Below are 21833 nucleotides of genomic sequence, written 5' to 3' on the forward strand. Positions count from 1 at the left end.
CTATATGACTGACTGTATTTATTATTATCTATATGACTGACTGTATTTATTATTATCGATATGACTGACTGTATTTATTATTCCTCTATATGACTGACTGTATTTATTATTATCTATATGACTGACTGTATTTATTATTATCTATATGACTGACTGTATTATTATCTATATGACTGACTGTATTTATTATTATCTATATGACTGACTGTATTTATTATTATCTATATGACTGACTGTATTTATTATTATCTATATGACTGACTGTATTATTATCTATATGACTGACTGTATTTATTATTCCTCTATATGACTGACTGTATTTTTTATTATCTATATGGCTGACTGTATTTATTATTCCTCTCTATGACTGACTGTATTTATTATGCCTCTATATGGCTGACTGTATTTATTATGCCTCTATATGGCTGACTGTATAAATTATTATCTATATGGCTGACTGTATTTATTATTATCTATATGGCTGACTGTATTTATTATTATCTATATGACTGACTGTATTTATTATTATCTATATGACTGACTGTATTTATTATGCCTCTATATGACTGACTGTATTTATTATGCCTCTATATGGCTGACTGTATTTATTATTATCTATATGACTGACTGTATTTATTATGACTCTATATGACTGACTGTATTTATTATTATCTATATGACTGACTGTATTTATTATTCCTCTACATGGCTGACTGTATTTATTATTATCTATATGGCTGACTGTATTTATTATTCCTCTATATGGCTGACTGTATTTATTGTTATCTATATGACTGACTGTATTATTATCTATATGGCTGACTGTATTTATTATTATCTATATAACTGACTGTATTTATTATTATCTATATGACTGACTGTATTTATTATTATCTATATGACTGACTGTATTTATTATGCCTCTATATGACTGACTGTATTTATTATTATCTATATGGCTGACTGTATTTATTATTATCTATATGACTGACTGTATTTATTATTATCTATATGACTGACTGTATTTATTATGCCTCTATATGGCTGACTGTATTTATTATTATCGATATGACTGACTGTATTTATTATTATCTATATGACTGACTGTATTTATTATTATTTATATGGCTGACTGTATTTATTATGCCTCTTTATGGCTGACTGTATTTATTATTATCTATATGACTGACTGTATTTATTATTATCTATATGACTGACTGTATTTATTATTATCTATATGACTGACTGTATTTATTATTATCTATATGACTGACTGTATTTATTATTATCTATATGACTGACTGTATTTATCATTATCTATATGACTGACTGTATTTATTATTATCTATATGACTGACTGTATTTATTATTATCTATATGACTGACTGTATTTATTATTATCTATATGGCTGACTGTATTTACTATTATCTATATGGCTGACTATATTTATTATTATCTATATGACTGACTGTATTTATTATTCCTCTATATTACTGACTGTATTTATTATTATTTATATGGCTGACTGTATTTATTATGCCTCTATATGGCTGACTGTATTTATTATGCCTCTATATGACTGACTGTATTTATTTTGCCTCTATATGACTGACTGTATTTATGATTATCTATATGACTGACTGTATTTATAATGCCTCTATATGGCTGACTGTATTTATTATTATCTATATGGCTGACTGTATTTATTATGCCTCTATATGGCTGACTGTATTTATTATTATCTATATGACTGACTGTATTTATTATTATCTATATGGCTGACTGTATTTATTATTATCTATATGACTGACTGTATTTATTATTATCTATATGACTGACTGTATTTATTATTATCTATATGACTGACTGTATTTATTATTATCTATATGACTGACTGTATTTATTATGCCTCTATATGACTGACTCTATTTATTATTCCTCTATGTGACTGACTGTATTTATTATTATCTATATGGCTGACTGTATTTATTATTCCTCTCTATGATTGACTTTATTTATTATGCCTCTATATGGCTGACTGTATTTATTATGCCTCTATATTGTATTTATTATTATCTGACTTATTATTATCTACTGTATGACTTATTATTTATTTTGCCTCTATATGACTGACTGTATTTATGATTATCTATATGACTGACTGTATTTATAATGCCTCTATATGGCTGACTGTATTTATTATTATCTATATGGCTGACTGTATTTATTATGCCTCTATATGGCTGACTGTATTTATTATTATCTATATGACTGACTGTATTTATTATTATCTATATGGCTGACTGTATTTATTATTATCTATATGACTGACTGTATTTATTATTATCTATATGACTGACTGTATTTATTATTATCTATATGACTGACTGTATTTATTATTATCTATATGACTGACTGTATTTATTATGCCTCTATATGACTGACTCTATTTATTATTCCTCTATGTGACTGACTGTATTTATTATTATCTATATGGCTGACTGTATTTATTATTCCTCTCTATGATTGACTTTATTTATTATGCCTCTATATGGCTGACTGTATTTATTATGCCTCTATATGGCTGACTGTATAAATTATTATCTATATGGCTGACTGTATTTATTATTATCTATATGGCTGTCTGTTTATTATTATCTATATGACTGACTGTATTTATTATTATCTATATGACTGACTGTATTTATTATGCCTCTATATGGCTGACTGTATTTATTATTATCTATATGACTGACTGTATTTATTATGCCTCTATATGACTGACTGTATTTATTATTATCTATATGACTGACTGTATTTATTATTCCTCTACATGGCTGACTGTATTTATTATTATCTATATGACTGACTGTATTTATTATTCCTCTATATGACTGACTGTTTTTATTATTATCTATATGACTGACTGTATTTATTATTATCTATATGGCTGACTGTATTTATTATTATCTATATGACTGACTGTATTTATTATTATCTATATGACTGACTGTATTTATTATTATCTATATGACTGACTGTATTTATTATTATCTATATGACTGACTGTATTTATTATGCCTCTATATGACTGACTCTATTTATTATTCCTCTATATGACTGACTGTATTTATTATTATCTATATGGCTGACTGTATTTATTATTCCTCTCTATGATTGACTTTATTTATTATGCCTCTATATGGCTGACTGTATTTATTATGCCTCTATATGGCTGACTGTATAAATTATTATCTATATGGCTGACTGTATTTATTATTATCTATATGGCTGTCTGTTTATTATTATCTATATGACTGACTGTATTTATTATTATCTATATGACTGACTGTATTTATTATGCCTCTATATGGCTGACTGTATTTATTATTATCTATATGACTGACTGTATTTATTATGCCTCTATATGACTGACTGTATTTATTATTATCTATATGACTGACTGTATTTATTATTCCTCTACATGGCTGACTGTATTTATTATTATCTATATTGCTGACTGTATTTATTATTCCTCTATATGGCTGACTGTATTTATTGTTATCTATATGACTGACTGTATTATTATCTATATGGCTGACTGTATTTATTATTATCTATATGACTGACTGTATTTATTATTATCTATATGACTGACTGTATTTATTATTATCTATATGACTGACTGTATTTATTATGCCTCTATATGACTGACTGTATTTATTATTATCTATATGGCTGACTGTATTTATTATTATCTATATGACTGACTGTATTTATTATTATCTATATGACTGACTGTATTTATTATTCCTCTATATGACTGACTGTATTTATTGTTATCTATATGACTGACTGTATTATTATCTATATGGCTGACTGTATTTATTATTATCTATATGACTGACTGTATTTATTATTATCTATATGGCTGACTGTATTTATTATGCCTCTATATGACTGACTGTATTTATTATTATCTATATGACTGACTGTATTTATTATTCCTCTATATGACTGACTGTATTTATTATGCCTCTATATGGCTGACTGCATTTATTATTATCTATATGACTGACTGTATTTATTATGCCTCTATATGACTGACTGTATTTATTATGCCTCTATATGACTGACTGTATTTATGATTATCTATATGACTGACTGTATTTATTATGCCTCTATATGGCTGACTGTATTTATTATTATCTATATGGCTGACTGTATTTATTATGCCTCTATATGGCTGACTGTATTTATTATTATCTATATGACTGACTGTATTTATTATTCCTCTATATGACTGACTGTATTTATTATTATCTATATGACTGATTGTATTTATTATTATCTATATGGCTGACTGTATTTATTATTATCTATATGACTGACTGTATTTATTATTATCTATATGACTGACTGTATTTATTATTATCTATATGACTGACTGTATTATTATCTATAAGGCTGACTTTATTTATTATTCCTCTATATGACTGACTGTATTTATTATTCCTCTATATTGCTGACTGTATTTATTATTATCTATATGGCTGACTGTATTTATTATTCCTCTATATGACTGACTGTATTTATTATGCCTCTATATGGCTGACTGTATTTATTATGCCTCTATATGGCTGACTGTATAAATTATTATCTATATGGCTGACTGTATTTATTATTATATATATGGCTGACTGTATTTATTATTATCTATATGACTGACTGTAATTATTATTATCTATATGACTGACTGTATTTATTATGCCTCTATATGGCTGACTGTATTTATTATTATCTATATGGCTGACTGTATTTATTATTATCTATATGACTGACTGTATTTATTATGCCTCTATATGGCTGACTGTATTTATTATTATCTATATGACTGACTGTATTTATTATTCCTCTACATGGCTGACTGTATTTATTATTATCTATATGGCTGACTGTATTTATTATTCCTCTATATGGCTGACTGTATTTATTGTTATCTATATGACTGACTGTATTTATTATTATCTATATGGCTGACTGTATTTATTATGCCTCTATATGACTGACTGTATTTATTATTATCTATATGACTGACTGTATTTATTATTCCTCTATATGACTGACTGTATTTATTATGCCTCTATATGGCTGACTGCATTTATTATTATCTATATGACTGACTGTATTTATTATGCCTCTATATGACTGACTGTATTTATTATGCCTCTATATGACTGACTGTATTTATGATTATCTATATGACTGACTGTATTTATTATGCCTCTATATGGCTGACTGTATTTATTATTATCTATATGGCTGACTGTATTTATTATGCCTCTATATGGCTGACTGTATTTATTATTATCTATATGACTGACTGTATTTATTATTCCTCTATATGACTGACTGTATTTATTATTATCTATATGACTGATTGTATTTATTATTATCTATATGGCTGACTGTATTTATTATTATCTATATGACTGACTGTATTTATTATTATCTATATGACTGACTTTATTTATTATTATCTATATGACTGACTGTATTTATTATTATCTATATGACTGACTGTATTATTATCTATAAGGCTGACTTTATTTATTATTCCTCTATATGACTGACTGTATTTATTATTCCTCTATATTGCTGACTGTATTTATTATTATCTATATGGCTGACTGTATTTATTATTCCTCTATATGACTGACTGTATTTATTATGCCTCTATATGGCTGACTGTATTTATTATGCCTCTATATGGCTGACTGTATAAATTATTATATATATGGCTGACTGTATTTATTATTATCTATATGACTGACTGTAATTATTATTATCTATATGACTGACTGTATTTATTATGCCTCTATATGGCTGACTGTATTTATTATTATCTATATGGCTGACTGTATTTATTATTATCTATATGACTGACTGTATTTATTATGCCTCTATATGGCTGACTGTATTTATTATTATCTATATGACTGACTGTATTTATTATTCCTCTACATGGCTGACTGTATTTATTATTATCTATATGGCTGACTGTATTTATTATTCCTCTATATGGCTGACTGTATTTATTGTTATCTATATGACTGACTGTATTATTATCTATATGGCTGACTGTATTTATTATTATCTATATGACTGACTGTATTTATTATTATCTATATGACTGACTGTATGTATTATCATCTATATGACTGACTGTATTTATTATGCCTCTATATGACTGACTGTATTTATTATTATCTATATGGCTGACTGTATTTATTATTATCTATATGACTGACTGTATTTATTATTATCTATATGACTGACTGTATTTATTATTCCTCTATATGACTGACTGTATTTATTGTTATCTATATGAATGACTGTATTATTATCTATATGGCTGACTGTATTTATTATTATCTATATGACTGACTGTATTTATTATTATCTATATGGCTGACTGTATTTATTATGCCTCTATATGGCTGACTGTATTTATTATTATCTATATGGCTGGCTGTATTTATTATTATCTATATGGCTGACTGTATTCATTATTATCTATATGGCTGACTGTATTTATTATTCCTCTATATGACTGACTGTATTTATTATGCCTCTATATGGCTGACTGTATTTATTATTATCTATATGACTGACTGTATTTATTATGCCTCTATATGGCTGACTGTATTTATTATTATCTATATGACTGACTGTATTTATTATGCCTCTATATGACTGACTGTATTTATTATTATCTATATGACTGACTGTATTTATTATTCCTCTACATGGCTCACTGTATTTATTATTATCTATTTGGCTGACTGTATTTATTATTCCTCTATATGGCTGACTGTATTTATTGTTATCTATATGACTGCCTGTATTATTATCTATATGGCTGACTGTATTTATTATTATCTATATTACTGACTGTATTTATTATTATCTATATGACTGACTGTATTTATTATTATCTATATGACTGACTGTATCAATTATTATCTATATGGCTGACTGTATTTATTATTCCTCTATATGACTGACTGTATTTATTATTCCTCTATATGACTGACTGTATTTATTATTCCTCTATATGGCTGACTATATTTATTATTATCTATATGGCTGACTATATTTATTATTCCTCTATATGACTGACTGTATTTATTATTATCTATATGGCTGACTGTATTTATTGTTATCTATATGACTGACTGTATTTATTATTATCTATATGGCTGACTGTATTTATTATTCCTCTATATGGCTGACTGTATTTATTATTATCTATATGACTGACTGTATTTATTATGCCTCTATATGGCTGACTGTATTTATTATGCCTCTATATGGCTGACTGTATTTATTATTATCTATATGGCTGACTGCATTTATTATTATCTATTTGGCTGACTGTATTTATTATTATATATATGGCTGACTGTATTTATTATTATATATATGACTGACTGTATTTATTATTATCTATATGGCTGACTGCATTTATTATTATCTATTTGGCTGACTGTATTTATTATTATCTATATGACTGACTGTATTTATTATTATCTATATGACTGACTGTATTTATTATTATCTATATGACTGACTGTATTTATTATTATCTATATGACTGACTGTATTATACAGGGTTTTAGGCTCTATCTCTGCACCAATATCAAATCAAATTTATTTATATAGCCCTTCGTACATCAGCTGATATCTCAAAGTGATGTACAGAAACCCAGCCTAAAACCCCAAACAGCAAGCAATGCAGGTGTAGAAGCACGGTGGCTAGGAAAAACTCCCTAGAAAGGCCAAAGCCTAGGAAGAAACCTAGAGAGGAACCAGGCTATGTGGGGTGGCCAGTCCTCTTCTGGCTGTGCCGGGTGGAGATTATAACAGAACATGGCCAAGATGTTCAAATGTTCATAAATGACCAGCATGGTCGAATAATAATAAGGCAGAACAGTTGAAACTGGAGCAGCAGCACGGTCAGGTGGACTGGGGACAGCAAGGAGTCATTATGTCAGGTAGTCCTGGGGCATGGTCCTAGGGCTCAGGTAAGTTGAAACTGGAGCAGCAGCACGGCCAGGTGGACTGGGGACAGCAAGGAGTCATCATGTCAGGTAGTCCTGGGGCATGGTCCTAGGGCTCAGGTCCTCCGAGAGAGAGAAAGAAAGAGAGAAGGAGAGAATTAGAGAACGCACACTTAGATTCACACAGGACACCGAATAGGACAGGAGAAGTACTCCAGATATAACAAACTGACCCCATCCCCCCGACACATAAACTACTGCAGCATAAATACTGGAGGCTGAGACATAACATAACTACACCCAGGGTTTCAGTCTCTATCTCTACACCAATGACAGAACTATACTCCACAACGCTGAGTGTTTCAGACTGTTAGATAGGAGAGATAGAGAAGCCATTTTAAACGTCAGTGATTTATGATCTCAGAATAGTTCTATGTTTATCTATCTGGCTTACAATATGACAGATATGTGACAGATATGTCTTTTTGCATTAAATCTATCTAATCTTATATCTTTTTAAAAATCTGACCGCTTGTCCTATTCAAACTCGGGTGAAAGTTCACCTCAAGATAAGCCAGTAAACTGAATACTTTTTAAACAATCTAGTGTATTGGTGTATTTCTTCACATTTAACATGTAATGAAGTTGTCAATCCTGGCACAGCTTGCGTGTCCCTCCTATCCAGCGAGGCGATTCAGAAGTCACCAGGCCACCGTACTGACGTCTGTGTACAGTGCTTTTCCTTTTGACTACGATTGGTACAGTTGTAATGCACTGCAGCCTTTAAAATATGGATGAAAGCAGCTGACATGCCAGCAGTTGGTGCGAGGCAGGCAGGGGAGTGCAGGATTGGACGATGAAGTTATCCCAACCTCCAAGTCCTCTGCAGGGTCTTCCAGCCTGTTGTTCCCAGACACACCGTCAGACCCACCGGCCCCAATCAGTGGCTTCAATGGCACCCTATTCCCTATATAGTGGACTACTTTGGACCAGAGGCCTGTGGGTTTTGGCCATTTGGGGCACAGGCAGAAATATAGAAGGGGGAGCAGGGTGGTGTAATCTGGTGCTATCTACCATCTCAGTGCAGGAAGGTCTGGCACATTGATGTGTGCCTCTCCATCTCTCCTCAGGAAGCGCTGCTGAGAGTCTCTTTTTGAGCTCCTGGTCTGCTTCAGGAGCTGCTTCAAACCCTGACAGTTTAACAGCTGTGTGGAGCTACGCCGGGATGAAGGGCTTGTAGTGTATTACTTACACTATAGAGTGATATTCAAACCCTGACAGTTTAACAGCTGTGTGGAGCTATGCCGGGATGAAGGGGTTGTAGTGTATTACTTACACCATAGAGTGATATTAACACTGGAGAGTGTATACTGTAGATTACACTATAGAGTGATCTTAACACTGGTGAGTATATACTGTAGTTAACACTATAGAGTGATATTGACACTGGAGAGTATATACTGTAGTTTACACTATAGAGTGATCTTAACACTGGACAGTATATACTGTAGTTTACACTATAGAGTGATATTAACACTGGATGGTATATACTGTAGTTTACACTATAGAGTGATATTAACACTGGAGAGTATATACTGTAGATTATACTATAGAGTGATATTAACACTGGAGAGTGTATACTGTAGATTACACTATAGAGTGATATTAACACTGGAGGGTATATACTGTAGATTACACTATAGAGTGATATTAACACTGGAGAGTATATACTGTAGTTTACACTATAGAGTGATAATAACACTGGAGAGTATATACTGTAGTTTACACTATAGAGTGATATTAACACTGGAGGGTATATACTGTAGTTTACACTATAGGGCGAGTCTTACACCATAGGGTGAGTATTTATGAGGGCTCTTGTGTAGCAGGCAGAGGTTGCTGCGGGGGTGTTAATTGGCAGGTCTCAGTAGAGCCGTAGACCTGCCTTCATAATTGTCACATAGGCAGTGGCAGCGTAGAAAACCAAACGCTTATCCAACACCGCGCCAACACTCTCACTCAAACCCCTGACCTTCTGTCTATGGGAAGAAAATAAAGATGCTTTCTGAAAAAAGTGTCAATTCTACAGCCTGTCCACAATAATAAGGTTCTCTGCTGCCAACTGGAAGAGCCTAAGTCCAAGCCCAGAGCCCAGCTCAGAATTCACATTCTGGGCCTGCTGCAAGAACAGTAAGAGCCTAGGACCCAGCCCATGTCTCGAACAATGTCATGGGCCTCCTAGGCCTGCCGTTTTGTAAGATGCTATTGTCCCAGGTCTGCCGTTTAGTCAGAGCCCAGGTCCCAGGTCTGCCGTTTAGTCAGAGCCCAGGTCCCAGGTCTGCCGTTTAGTAAGAGCCCAGGTCCCAGGTCTGCCGTTTAGTCAGAGCCCAGGTCCCAGGTCTGCCGTTTAGTAAGAGCCCAGGTCCCAGGCCTGCTGTTTAGTCAGAGCCCAGGTCTGCCGTTTAGTCAGAGCCCAGGTCCCAGGCCTGCCATTTAGTAAGGGCCCAGGTCCCAGGCCTGGCGTTTAGTCAGAGCCCAGGGCCCAGGTCTGCCATTTAGTAAGGGCCCAGGTCCCAGGCCTGCCTTTTAGTCAGAGCCCAGGTCCCAGGTCTGCCATTTAGTCAGAGCCCATGTCCCAGGTCTGATGTGTAGTAAGGGCCCAGGTCCCAGGCCTGCTGTTTAGTCAGAGCCCAGGTCTGCCGTTTAGTCAGAGCCCAGGTCCCAGGCCTGCCATTTAGTAAGGGCCCAGGTCCCAGGCCTGGCGTTTAGTCAGAGCCCAGGGCCCAGGTCTGCCATTTAGTAAGGGCCCAGGTCCCAGGCCTGCCTTTTAGTCAGAGCCCAGGTCCCAGGTCTGCCGTTTAGTCAGAGCCCAGGTCCCAGGTCTGCCGTTTAGTAAGAGCCCGGGTCCCAGGCCTGCCGTTTAGTAAGCGCCCAGGTCCCAGGCCTGGCGTTTAGTCAGAGCCCAGGTCCCAGGTCTGCCATTTAGTCAGAGCCCAGGTCCCAGGTCTGCCGTTTAGTAAGAGCCCGGGTCCTAGGCCTGCCGTTTAGTAAGGGCCCAGGTCCCAGGCCTGGCGTTTAGTCAGAGCCCAGGGCCCAGGTCTGCCATTTAGTAAGGGCACAGGTCCCAGGCCTGCCTTTTAGTCAGAGCCCAGTTCCCAGGTCTGCCATTTAGTCAGAGCCCAGGTCCCAGGTCTGCCGTTTGGTAAGAGCCCGGGTCCCAAGTCTGCTGGTTAGTCAGAGCCCAGGTCACAGGTCTGCCATTTAGTAAGGGCCCAGGTCTGCCGTTTAGTCAGAGCCCAGGTCCCAGGCCTGCCATTTAGTCAGAGCCAAGGCCTGCAGTTTAGTAAGGGCCCAGGTCCCAGGTCTGCCGTTTAGTCAGGGCCCAGTTCCCAGGTCTGCCGTTTAGTCAGAGCCCAGGTCCCAGGCCTGCCGTTTAGTCAGAGCCCAGGTCACAGGTCTGCCGTTTAGTAAGGGCCCAGGTCTGCCGTTTAGTCAGAGCCCAGGTCCCAGGTCTGCCGTTTAGTCAGAGCCCAGGTCCCAGGCCTGCCGTTTAGTCAGAGCCCAGGTCACAGGTCTGCCGTTTAGTCAGAGCCCAGGTCCCAGGTCTGCCGTTTAGTCAGAGCCCAGGTCCCAGGTCTGCCGTTTAGTCAGAGCCCAGGTCCCAGGTCTGCCGTTTAGTCAGAGCCCAGGTCCCAGGTCTGCTGTTTTGTCAGAGCCCAGTTCCCAGGCTTGCCGTTTAGTAAGGGCCCAGTTCTGCCGTTTAGTCAGCGCCCAGGTCCCAGGCCTGCCGTTTAGTAAGGGCCCAGGTCTGCCGTTTAGTCAGAGCCCAGGTCCCAGGCCTGCCGTTTAGTTAGAGCCCAGGTCCCAGGCTTGCCGTTTAGTAAGGGCCCAGTTCTGCCGTTTAGTCAGTGCCCAGGTCCCAGGCCTGCCGTTTAGTAAGGGCCCAGGTCCCAGGCCTGGCGTTTAGTCAGAGCCCAGGTCCCAGGTCTGCCGTTTAGTCAGAGCCCAGGTCCCAGGCCTGCCGTTTAGTCAGAGCCCAGGTCACAGGTCTGCCGTTTAGTAAGGGCCCAGGTCTGCCGTTTAGTCAGAGCCCAGGTCCCAGGTCTGCCGTTTAGTCAGAGCCCAGGTCCCAGGCCTGCCGTTTAGTCAGAGCCCAGGTCACAGGCCTGCCGTTTAGTCAGAGCCCAGGTCACAGGTCTGCCGTTTAGTCAGAGCCCAGGTCCCAGGTCTGCCGTTTAGTCAGAGCCCAGGTCCCAGGCCTGCCGTTTAGTAAGGGCCCAGGTCTGCCGTTTAGTCAGAGCCCAGGTCCCAGGTCTGCCGTTTAGTCAGAGCCCAGGTCCCAGGCCTGCCGTTTAGTCAGAGCCCAGGTCACAGGTCTGCCGTTTAGTCAGAGCCCAGGTCCCAGGTCTGCCGTTTAGTCAGAGCCCAGGTCCCAGGTCTGCCGTTTAGTCAGAGCCCAGGTCCCAGGTCTGCTGTTTAGTCAGAGCCCAGGTCCCAGGCTTGCCGTTTAGTAAGGGCCCAGTTCTGCCGTTTAGTCAGAGCCCAGGTCACAGGTCTGCCGTTTAGTCAGAGCCCAGGTCCCAGGTCTGCCGTTTAGTCAGAGCCCAGGTCCCAGGTCTGCCGTTTAGTCAGAGCCCAGGTCCCAGGTCTGCCGTTTAGTCAGAGCCCAGGTCCCAGGTCTGCTGTTTAGTCAGAGCCCAGTTCCCAGGCTTGCCGTTTAGTAAGGGCCCAGTTCTGCCGTTTAGTCAGCGCCCAGGTCCCAGGCCTGCCGTTTAGTAAGGGCCCAGGTCTGCCGTTTAGTCAGAGCCCAGGTCCCAGGCCTGCCGTTTAGTTAGAGCCCAGGTCCCAGGCCTGCCGTTTAGAAAGGGCCCAGGTCCCAGGTCTGCCGTTTAGTCAGAACCCAGGTCCCAGGCCTGCCGTTTAGTAAGGGCCCAGGTCTGCCGTTTAGTCAGAGCCCAGGTCCCAGGCCTGCCGTTTAGTTAGAGCCCAGGTCCCAGGCCTGCCGTTTAGAAAGGGCCCAGGTCCCAGGTCTGCCGTTTAGTCAGAACCCAGGTCCCAGGCCTGCCGTTTAGTAAGGGCCCAGGTCTGCCGTTTAGTCAGAGCCCAGGTCCCAGGCCTGCCGTTTAGTCAGAGCCCAGGTCACAGGTCTGCCGTTTAGTAAGGGCCCAGGTCTGCCGTTTAGTCAGAGCCCAGGTCCCAGGTCTGCCGTTTAGTCAGAGCCCAGGTCCCAGGCCTGCCGTTTAGTCAGTGCCCAGGTCCCAGGTCTGCCGTTTAGTCAGAGCCCAGGTCCCAGGTCTGCTGTTTAGTCAGAGCCCAGGTCCCAGGCTTGCCGTTTAGTAAGGGCCCAGGTCCCAGGCCTGGCGTTTAGTCAGAGCCCAGGTCCCAGGTCTGCCGTTTAGTCAGAGCCCAGGTCCCAGGCCTGCCGTTTAGTCAGAGCCCAGGTCACAGGTCTGCCGTTTAGTAAGGGCCCAGGTCTGCCGTTTAGTCAGAGCCCAGGTCCCAGGTCTGCCGTTTAGTCAGAGCCCAGGTCCCAGGCCTGCCGTTTAGTCAGAGCCCAGGTCACAGGTCTGCCGTTTAGTCAGAGCCCAGGTCACAGGTCTGCCGTTTAGTCAGAGCCCAGGTCCCAGGTCTGCCGTTTAGTCAGAGCCCAGGTCCCAGGCCTGCCGTTTAGTAAGGGCCCAGGTCTGCCGTTTAGTCAGAGCCCAGGTCCCAGGTCTGCCGTTTAGTCAGAGCCCAGGTCCCAGGCCTGCCGTTTAGTCAGAGCCCAGGTCACAGGTCTGCCGTTTAGTCAGAGCCCAGGTCCCAGGTCTGCCGTTTAGTCAGAGCCCAGGTCCCAGGTCTGCCGTTTAGTCAGAGCCCAGGTCCCAGGTCTGCTGTTTAGTCAGAGCCCAGGTCCCAGGCTTGCCGTTTAGTAAGGGCCCAGTTCTGCCGTTTAGTCAGCGCCCAGGTCCCAGGCCTGCCGTTTAGTCAGAGCCCAGGTCCCAGGCCTGCCGTTTAGTTAGAGCCCAGGTCCCAGGCCTGCCGTTTAGAAAGGGCCCAGGTCCCAGGTCTGCCGTTTAGTCAGAACCCAGGTCCCAGGCCTGCCGTTTAGTAAGGGCCCAGGTCTGCCGTTTAGTCAGAGCCCAGGTCCCAGGCCTGCCGTTTAGTTAGAGCCCAGGTCCCAGGCCTGCCGTTTAGTCAGAGCCCAGGTCCCAGGCCTGCCGTTTAGTCAGAGCCCAGGTCCCAGGCCGGGCGTTTAGTTAGAGCCCAGGTCCCAGGCCTGCCGTTTAGTCAGAGCCCAGGGCCCAGGTCTGCCGTTTAGTAAGAGCCCAGGTCCCAGTCCTGCCTTGTAGCAGCTCAGGCCCTGCTGCACCATGGAAGGTAAATAAACACCAGTTGAAACATAGGGACACTACTTCCTCCACTCAGTTGTGTTTTATCTATTGTGTCACAGAGGACTGTTAGGAGATGCTGGGGAAAAACAGGTAGTAGTTCTAGTAAATCAAATCAAATTTTACTGGTCACATGGTTAGCAGATGTTAATTAGTGTAGCGAAATGCTTGTGCTTCTAGTTCTGACAATGCAGTAATAACCAATGAGTAATCTAACCTAACAATTCCACATCAACTACCTTATACTCACAAATCTAAAGGGTTGAATGAGAATATGTACATATAAGTAAACTCAGCTAAAAAAGAAACGTTTCTTTTTCAGGACCCTGTCTTTCAAAGATACTTAGTAAAAATCCCAAAAACTTCACAGATCTTCATTGTAAAGGGTTATAACACTGTTTCCCATGCTTGTTCAATGAAGCATAAACAATTAATGAACATGCACCTGTGGAACGGTCGTTAAGACACTAACAGCAATTACGGTCACAGTTATGAAAATGTAGTTGCACTAAAGAGGCCTTCCTACTGACTCTGAAAAACAGCAAAAGAAAGATGCCCAGGGTCCCTGCTCATCTGTGTGAACGTGCCTTAGGCATGTTGCAAGGAGGCATGAGGACTGCTAATGTGGCCAGGGCAATACATTGCAATGTCCGTACTGTGAGAAGCCTAAGACAGAGCTACAGAGAGATAGGATGGAGAGCTGATCATCCTCGCAGTGGCAGACCACATGTAACAACACATGCACAGGATCGGTACATCCGAACATCACACCTGCGGGACAGGTACAGGATGGCAACAACAACTGCCCGAGTTACACCAGGAACGCACAATCCCTCATCAGTGCTCAGACTGTCCGCAATAGGCTGAGGGAGGCGGGACTGAGGGCTTGTAGGCCTGTTGTAAGGCAGGTCCTCACCAGACATCACCGGCAACAACGTCGCCTATGGGCACAAACCCACCGTCGCTGGACCAGACAGGACTGGCAAAAAGTGCTCTTCACTGATGAGTCACGGTTTTGTCTCACCAGGGGTGATGGTCGGATTCGCATTTATCGTCAAAGGAATGAGCGTTACACCGAGGCCTGTACTCTGGAGCGGGATCAATTTGGAGGTGGAGGGTCCGTCATGGTCTGGGGCGGCGTGTCACAGCATCATCTGACTGAGCTTGTTGTCATTGTAGGCAATCTCAACGCTGTGCGTTACAAGGAAGACATCCTCCTCCCTCATGTGGTACCCTTCCTGCAGGCTCATCCTGATATGACCCTCCAGCATGACAATGCCACCAGCCATACAGCTCGTTCTGTGTGTGATTTCCCGCAAGACCGGAATGTCAGTGTTCTGCCATGGCCAGCGAAGAGCCCGGATCTCAATCCCATTGAGCACGTCTGGGACCTTAGATCGGAGGGTGAGGGCTATGGTCATTCCCCCCAGGAATGTCTGGGAACTTGCAGGTGCCTTGGTGGAAGAGTGGGGTAACATCTCACAGCAAGACCTGACAAATCTGTTGTTGTCCATGAGGAGGAGATGCACTGCAGTACTTAATGCAGCTGGTGGCCACACCAGATACTGACTGTTACTTTTGATTTTGAACCCCCCTTTGTTCAGGGACACATTATTCCATTTCTGTTAGTCACATGTCTGTGGAACTTGTTCAGTTTATGTCTCAGTTGTTGAATCTTGTTCATACAAATATTTACACATGTTAAGTTTGCTGAAAATAAATGCAGTTGACAGTGAGAGGACGTTTATTTTTTTGCTGAGTTTATGTGGATGAGCGATGGCCGAGCGCTGTAGGCAAGGCGCAATAGATGGTATAAGATACAGTATATACATGTGATATGAGCAATGTAAGATTAATGTGGCATTATATGTAAGTGACTAGTGATCCATGTATTAAAGTGGCCTTTGATTGAGTCTCAATGTAGGCAGCAGTCTCTCTGAGTTAGTGATGGCTATTTAACAGTCCGATGGCCTTGAGATAGAAGCTGTTTTTCAGTCTCTCTGAGTTAGTGGTTGCTGTTTAACAGTCTGATGGCCTGGAGATAGAAGCTGTTTTTCAGTCTCTCTGAGTTAGTGATGGCTGTTTAACAGTCTGATGGCCTTGAGATAGAAGCTGTTTTTCAGTCTCTCTGTCCCAGCTTTGATGCACATGTACTGACCTCGCCTTCTGGATGGCAGCGGGGTGAACAGGTCGTGGCTCGGGTGGTTGATGTCGTTGATGATCTTTTTGGCCTTCCTGTGACATCGGGTGCTGTAGGTGTCCTAAAGGGCAGGCAGTGTGCCCCCGGGGATGTGTTGGGGACACCGTATCACCCTCTGGAGAGCCCTGTGGCTGCGGGTGGTGCAGTTGCCTTAACAGGAGGTGATACAGCCCGACAGGGTGCTCTCCATTGTGCATCTGTAAAAGATTCTGAGGGTCTTCGGGGCCAAATATATTCAGCCTCCTCCTAGTAGTAATAGTTCTATTGACGTATGTTGCCTCAGTGTTATGACAGGGTTACATAAGCCTAATGAAGACTTACGTAGGCCTTATGAAGGATGGGTCGATTCAAGTTTAACCACACACAACCTTACGCTGCAGAATACTCCACTAACTACTACGTTACAGAAGTGAGATCCTCTGGGTTGTTTGGACCAATCTGAGATGAAGCAGAAGAGGACCGGGCCACAAGCCTGTCCCTGAACCAATGCACTCAGCAGATTCTACTCAGACCACACATTGATTTACTGTAAGTACATCCCTTCTAACAATTACTGCATTTCAATGCACACATGACAGTGGGATTTAAACTAACCCTCAGCACATAGCAGGATGACAAACAGCATTTGAGAAAGCTGAAGAGGAATGTAGAGATACAGAGAGGAGAGACGAGGAGAGAGACGAGGAGAGAGATGAGGAGAGAGATGAGGAGAGATGAGGAGAGATGAGGAGAGATGAGGAGAGAGTTGAGGAGATATGAGGAGAGTTGAGGAGAGAGATGAGGAGTGATGAGGAAAGACGAGGAGAGATGAGGAGAGAGACGAGGAGAGACGAGGAGAGACGAGGAGAGAGACGAGGAGAGACGAGGAGAGACGAGGAGATAAGAGGATAGATGAGGAGAGACGAGGAGAGACGAGGAGAGAGATGAGGAGAGAGACGAGGAGAGATGAGGAGAGATGAGGAGAGACGAGGAGATAAGAGGAGAGATGAGGAGAGACGAGGAGAGACGAGGAGAGACGAGGAGAGAGATGAGGAGAGAGACGAGGAGAGATGTGGAGATAAGAGGAGAGATGAGGAGAGATGAGGAGAGACGTGGAGAGACGAGGAGAGAGATGAGAGAGATGAGGAAAGAGACGAGGAGAGAGATGAGGAGAGAGACGAGGAGAGATGAGGAGAGATGAGGAGATAAGAGGAGAGATGAGGAGAGACGAGGAGAGACGAGGAGAGACGAGGAGAGAGATGAGAGAGACAAGGAAAGAGACGAGGAGAGACGAGGAGAGACGAGGAGAGAGATGAGGAGAGAGACGAGGAGAGATGAGGAGAGATGAGGAGAGACGAGGAGATAAGAGGAGAGATGAGGAGAGACGAGGAGAGACAAGGAGAGACGAGGAGAGACGAGGAGAGAGATGAGGAGAGAGACGAGGAGAGACGAGGAGAGAGACGAGGAAAGAGATGAGGAGAGATGAGGAGAGATGAGGAGAGAGATGAGGAGAGATGAGGAGAGTTGAGGAGAGAGATGAGGAGTGATAAGGAGAGACGAGTAGAGACGAGGAGAGAGACGAGGAGAGACGAGGAGAGACGAGGAGAGACGAGGAGAGACGAGGAGAGAGATGAGGAGAGATGAGGAGAGATGAGGAGAGAGACGAGGAGAGACGAGGAGAGATGAGGAGAGACGAGGAGAGACGAGGAGAGACGAGGAGAGAGATGAGGAGAGAGACGAGGAGAGATGAGGAGAGATGAGGAGATAAGAGGAGAGATGAGGAGAGACGAGGAGAGACGAGCAGAGACGAGGAGAGAGATGAGAGAGACGAGGAAAGAGACGAGGAGAGACGAGGAGAGACGAGGAGAGACCAGGAGAGACGAGGAGAGACGAGGAGAGAGATGAGGAGAGAGACGAGGAGAGATGAGGAGAGATGAGGAGAGACGAGGAGATAAGAGGAGAGATGAGGAGAGACGAGGAGAAACGAGGAGAGACGAGGAGAGACGAGGAGAGAGATGAGGAGAGAGACGAGGAGAGACGAGGAGAGAGACGAGGAAAGAGAACAGGAGAGATGAGGAGAGACGAGGAGAGACGAGGAGAGATGAGGAGAGAGATGAGGAGAGATGAGGAGAGAGATGAGGAGAGACACGAGGAGAGATGAGGAGAGAGATGAGGAGAGAGACGAGGAGAGATGAGGAGAGATGAGGAAAGAGACGAGGAGAGATGAGGAGAGAGATGAGGAGAGAGACGAGGAGAGATGAGGAGAGATGAGGAGAGGTGGAGAGAGATGAGGAGAGAGATGAGGAGAAAGATGGAGAGAGACGAGGAGAGATGAGGAGAGACGAGGATAGACCAGGGAGCTGAGTTTGAAGGGGACCGGCACACAGCTATCAGATGAGGGTCAGCTAGCCACACTGAGCAGAGAGGAGAGACGAGGAGAAACCAGGGAGCTGAGTTTGAAGGGGACCAGCACACAGCTATCAGATGAGAGTCAGCTAGCCACACTGAGCAGAGAGGAGACAAACACAAAGCCCTGTCCCCTGCATGACTCCTCTGGTCCTGAAAAATCATTGTAAATATTATTTTTCTACAGAGACCCCAGGGACCCCTCCTGTTTATTGGATTCCCCAGCAAAGGAGAAGGAGACGAATTCATTCCTGGACATGAACAGGGTCAGAACTAGCTTGGTACCGATCTGTCACACAACTAGCTTGGTACCGGTCTGTCACACACGACTGCTGCTGGAGGGATATGACTGCTGCTAGAGGGGTATGACTGCTGCTGGAGGGGTATGACTGCTGCTAGAGGGGTATGACTGCTGCTGGAGGGGTATGACTGCTGCTGGAGGGGTATGACTGCTGCTAGAGGGGTATGACTGCTGCTGGAGGGGTATGACTGCTGCTGGAGGGGTATGACTGCTGCTGGAGGAGTATGACTGCTGCTGGAGGAGTATGACTGCTGCTGGAGGTGGTATGACTGCTGCTAGAGGGGTATGACTGCTGCTGGAGGGGTATGACTGCTGCTAGAGGGGTATGACTGCTGCTAGAGGGGTATGACTGCTGCTGGAGGGGTATGACTGCTGCTGGAGGGGTATGACTGCTGCTGGAGGGGTATGACTGCTGCTGGAGGGTTATGACTGCTTCTGGAGGGGTATGACTGCTGCTGGAGGGGTATGAGTGCTTCTGACTGCTGCTGGAGGGGTGTGAATGTTGCTGGAGGGGTATGACTGCTGCTGGAGGGGTATGACTGCTGCTGACTGCTGCTGGAGGGGTATGACTGCTGCTGGAGGGGTATGACTCCTGCTAGAGGGGTATGACTGCTGCTGGAGGGGGTATGACTGCTGCTAGAGGGGTATGACTCCTGCTAGAGGGGTATGACTGCTGCTGGAGGGGGTATGACTGCTGCTAGAGGGGTTTGACTGCTGCTAGAGGGGTATGACTCCTGCTAGAGGGGTATGACTGCTGCTGGAGGGGTATGACTGCTGATAGAGGGGTATGACTCCTTCTAGAGGGGTATGACTGCTGCTAGAGGGGTATGACTCCTGCTAGAGGGGTATGACTGCTGCTAGACGGGTATGACTCCTGCTAGAGGGGTATGACTGCTGCTAGAGGGGTATGACTCCTGCTAGAGGGGTATGACTGCTGCTAGAGGGGTATGACTCCTGCTAGAGGGGTATGACTGCTGCTGGAGGGGTTTGACTGCTGCTAGAGGGGTATGACTCCTGCTAGAGGGGTATGACTGCTGCTGGAGGGATTATGACTGCTGCTGGAGGGGTATGACTGCTGCTAGAGGGGTATGACTGCTGCTGGAGGGGTATGACTGCTACTTGAGGGGTATGACTGCTGCTGGAGGGGTATGACTGCTGCTAGAGGGGTATGACTGCTGCTGAAGGGGTATACCTGCTGCTAGAGGGGTATGACTGCTGCTACAGGGGTATGACTGATGCTGGAGGGGGTATGACTGCTGCTGGAGGGGTATGACTGCTGCTAGATGGGTATGACTGCTGCTAGAGGGGTATGACTGCTGCTAGAGGGGTATGACTGCTGCTAGAGGGATTATGACTGCTGCTGGAGGGGTATGACTGCTGCTAGAGGGGTATGACTGCTGCTGGAGGGGTATGACTGCTGCTTGAGTGGTATGACTGCTGCTGGAGGGGTATGACTGCTGCTAGAGGGGTATGACTGCTGCTGAAGGGGTATACCTGCTGCTAGAGGGGTATGACTGCTGCTACAGGGGTATGACTGATGCTGGAGGGGGTATGACTGCTGCTGGAGGGGTATGACTGCTGCTAGAGGGGTATGACTGCTGCTAGAGGGGTATGACTGCTGCTGGAGGGGTATGACTGCTGCTGGAGGGGTATGACTGCTGCTAGAGGGGTATGACTGCTGCTAGAGGGGTATGACTGCTGCTGGAGGGATATGACTGCTGCTGGAGGGGTATGACTGCTGCTGGAGGGGTATGACTGCTGCTGGAGGTGTATTACTGCTGCTGGAGGGGTATGACTGCTGCTGGAGGGGTATGACTGCTGCTTGAGGGGTATGACTGCTGCTGGAGGGGTATGACTGCTGCTGGAGGAGTATGACTGCTGCTGACTGCTGCTGGAGGGGTATGACTGCTTCTGGAGGGGTATGACTGCTGCTGGAGGAGTATGACTGCTGCTAGAGGGGTATGACTGCTGCTGGAGGGGTATGACTGCTGCTAGAGGGGTATGACTGCTGCTGGAGGGGTATGACTGCTGCTGGAGGGGTATGACTGCTGCTGGAGGGGTATGACTGCTGCTGGAGGGGATATGACTGCTTTCTGGAGGGGTATGACTGCTGCTGGATTAGTATGAGTGCTGCTGACTGCTGCTGTAGGGGTGTGAATGTTGCTGGAGGGGTATGACTGCGGCTGGAGGGGAATGACTGCTGCTGACTGCTGCTGGACGGGTATGACTGCTGCTGACTGCTTCTGGGGGGGTTTGACTGCTGCTGGAGGGGTACGACTCCTGCTAGAGGGGTATGACTGCTGCTGGAGGGGTATGACTCCTGCTAGAGTGGTATGAATGCTGCTTGGGTGGGTATGACTGCTGATAGAGGAGTATGACTGCTGCTGGAGGGGTATGACTGCTGCTGGAGGGGTATTACTGCTGCTGGAGGTGTATTACTGCTGCTGGAGGGGTATTACTGCTGTTTGAGGGGGTATGACTGCTGCTGGAGGGTCATGACTGCTGCTGACTG

This window comes from Oncorhynchus clarkii, unplaced genomic scaffold, assembly GCF_045791955.1.
Source record: "Oncorhynchus clarkii lewisi isolate Uvic-CL-2024 unplaced genomic scaffold, UVic_Ocla_1.0 unplaced_contig_1074_pilon_pilon, whole genome shotgun sequence".
Taxonomy (NCBI): domain Eukaryota; kingdom Metazoa; phylum Chordata; class Actinopteri; order Salmoniformes; family Salmonidae; genus Oncorhynchus; species Oncorhynchus clarkii.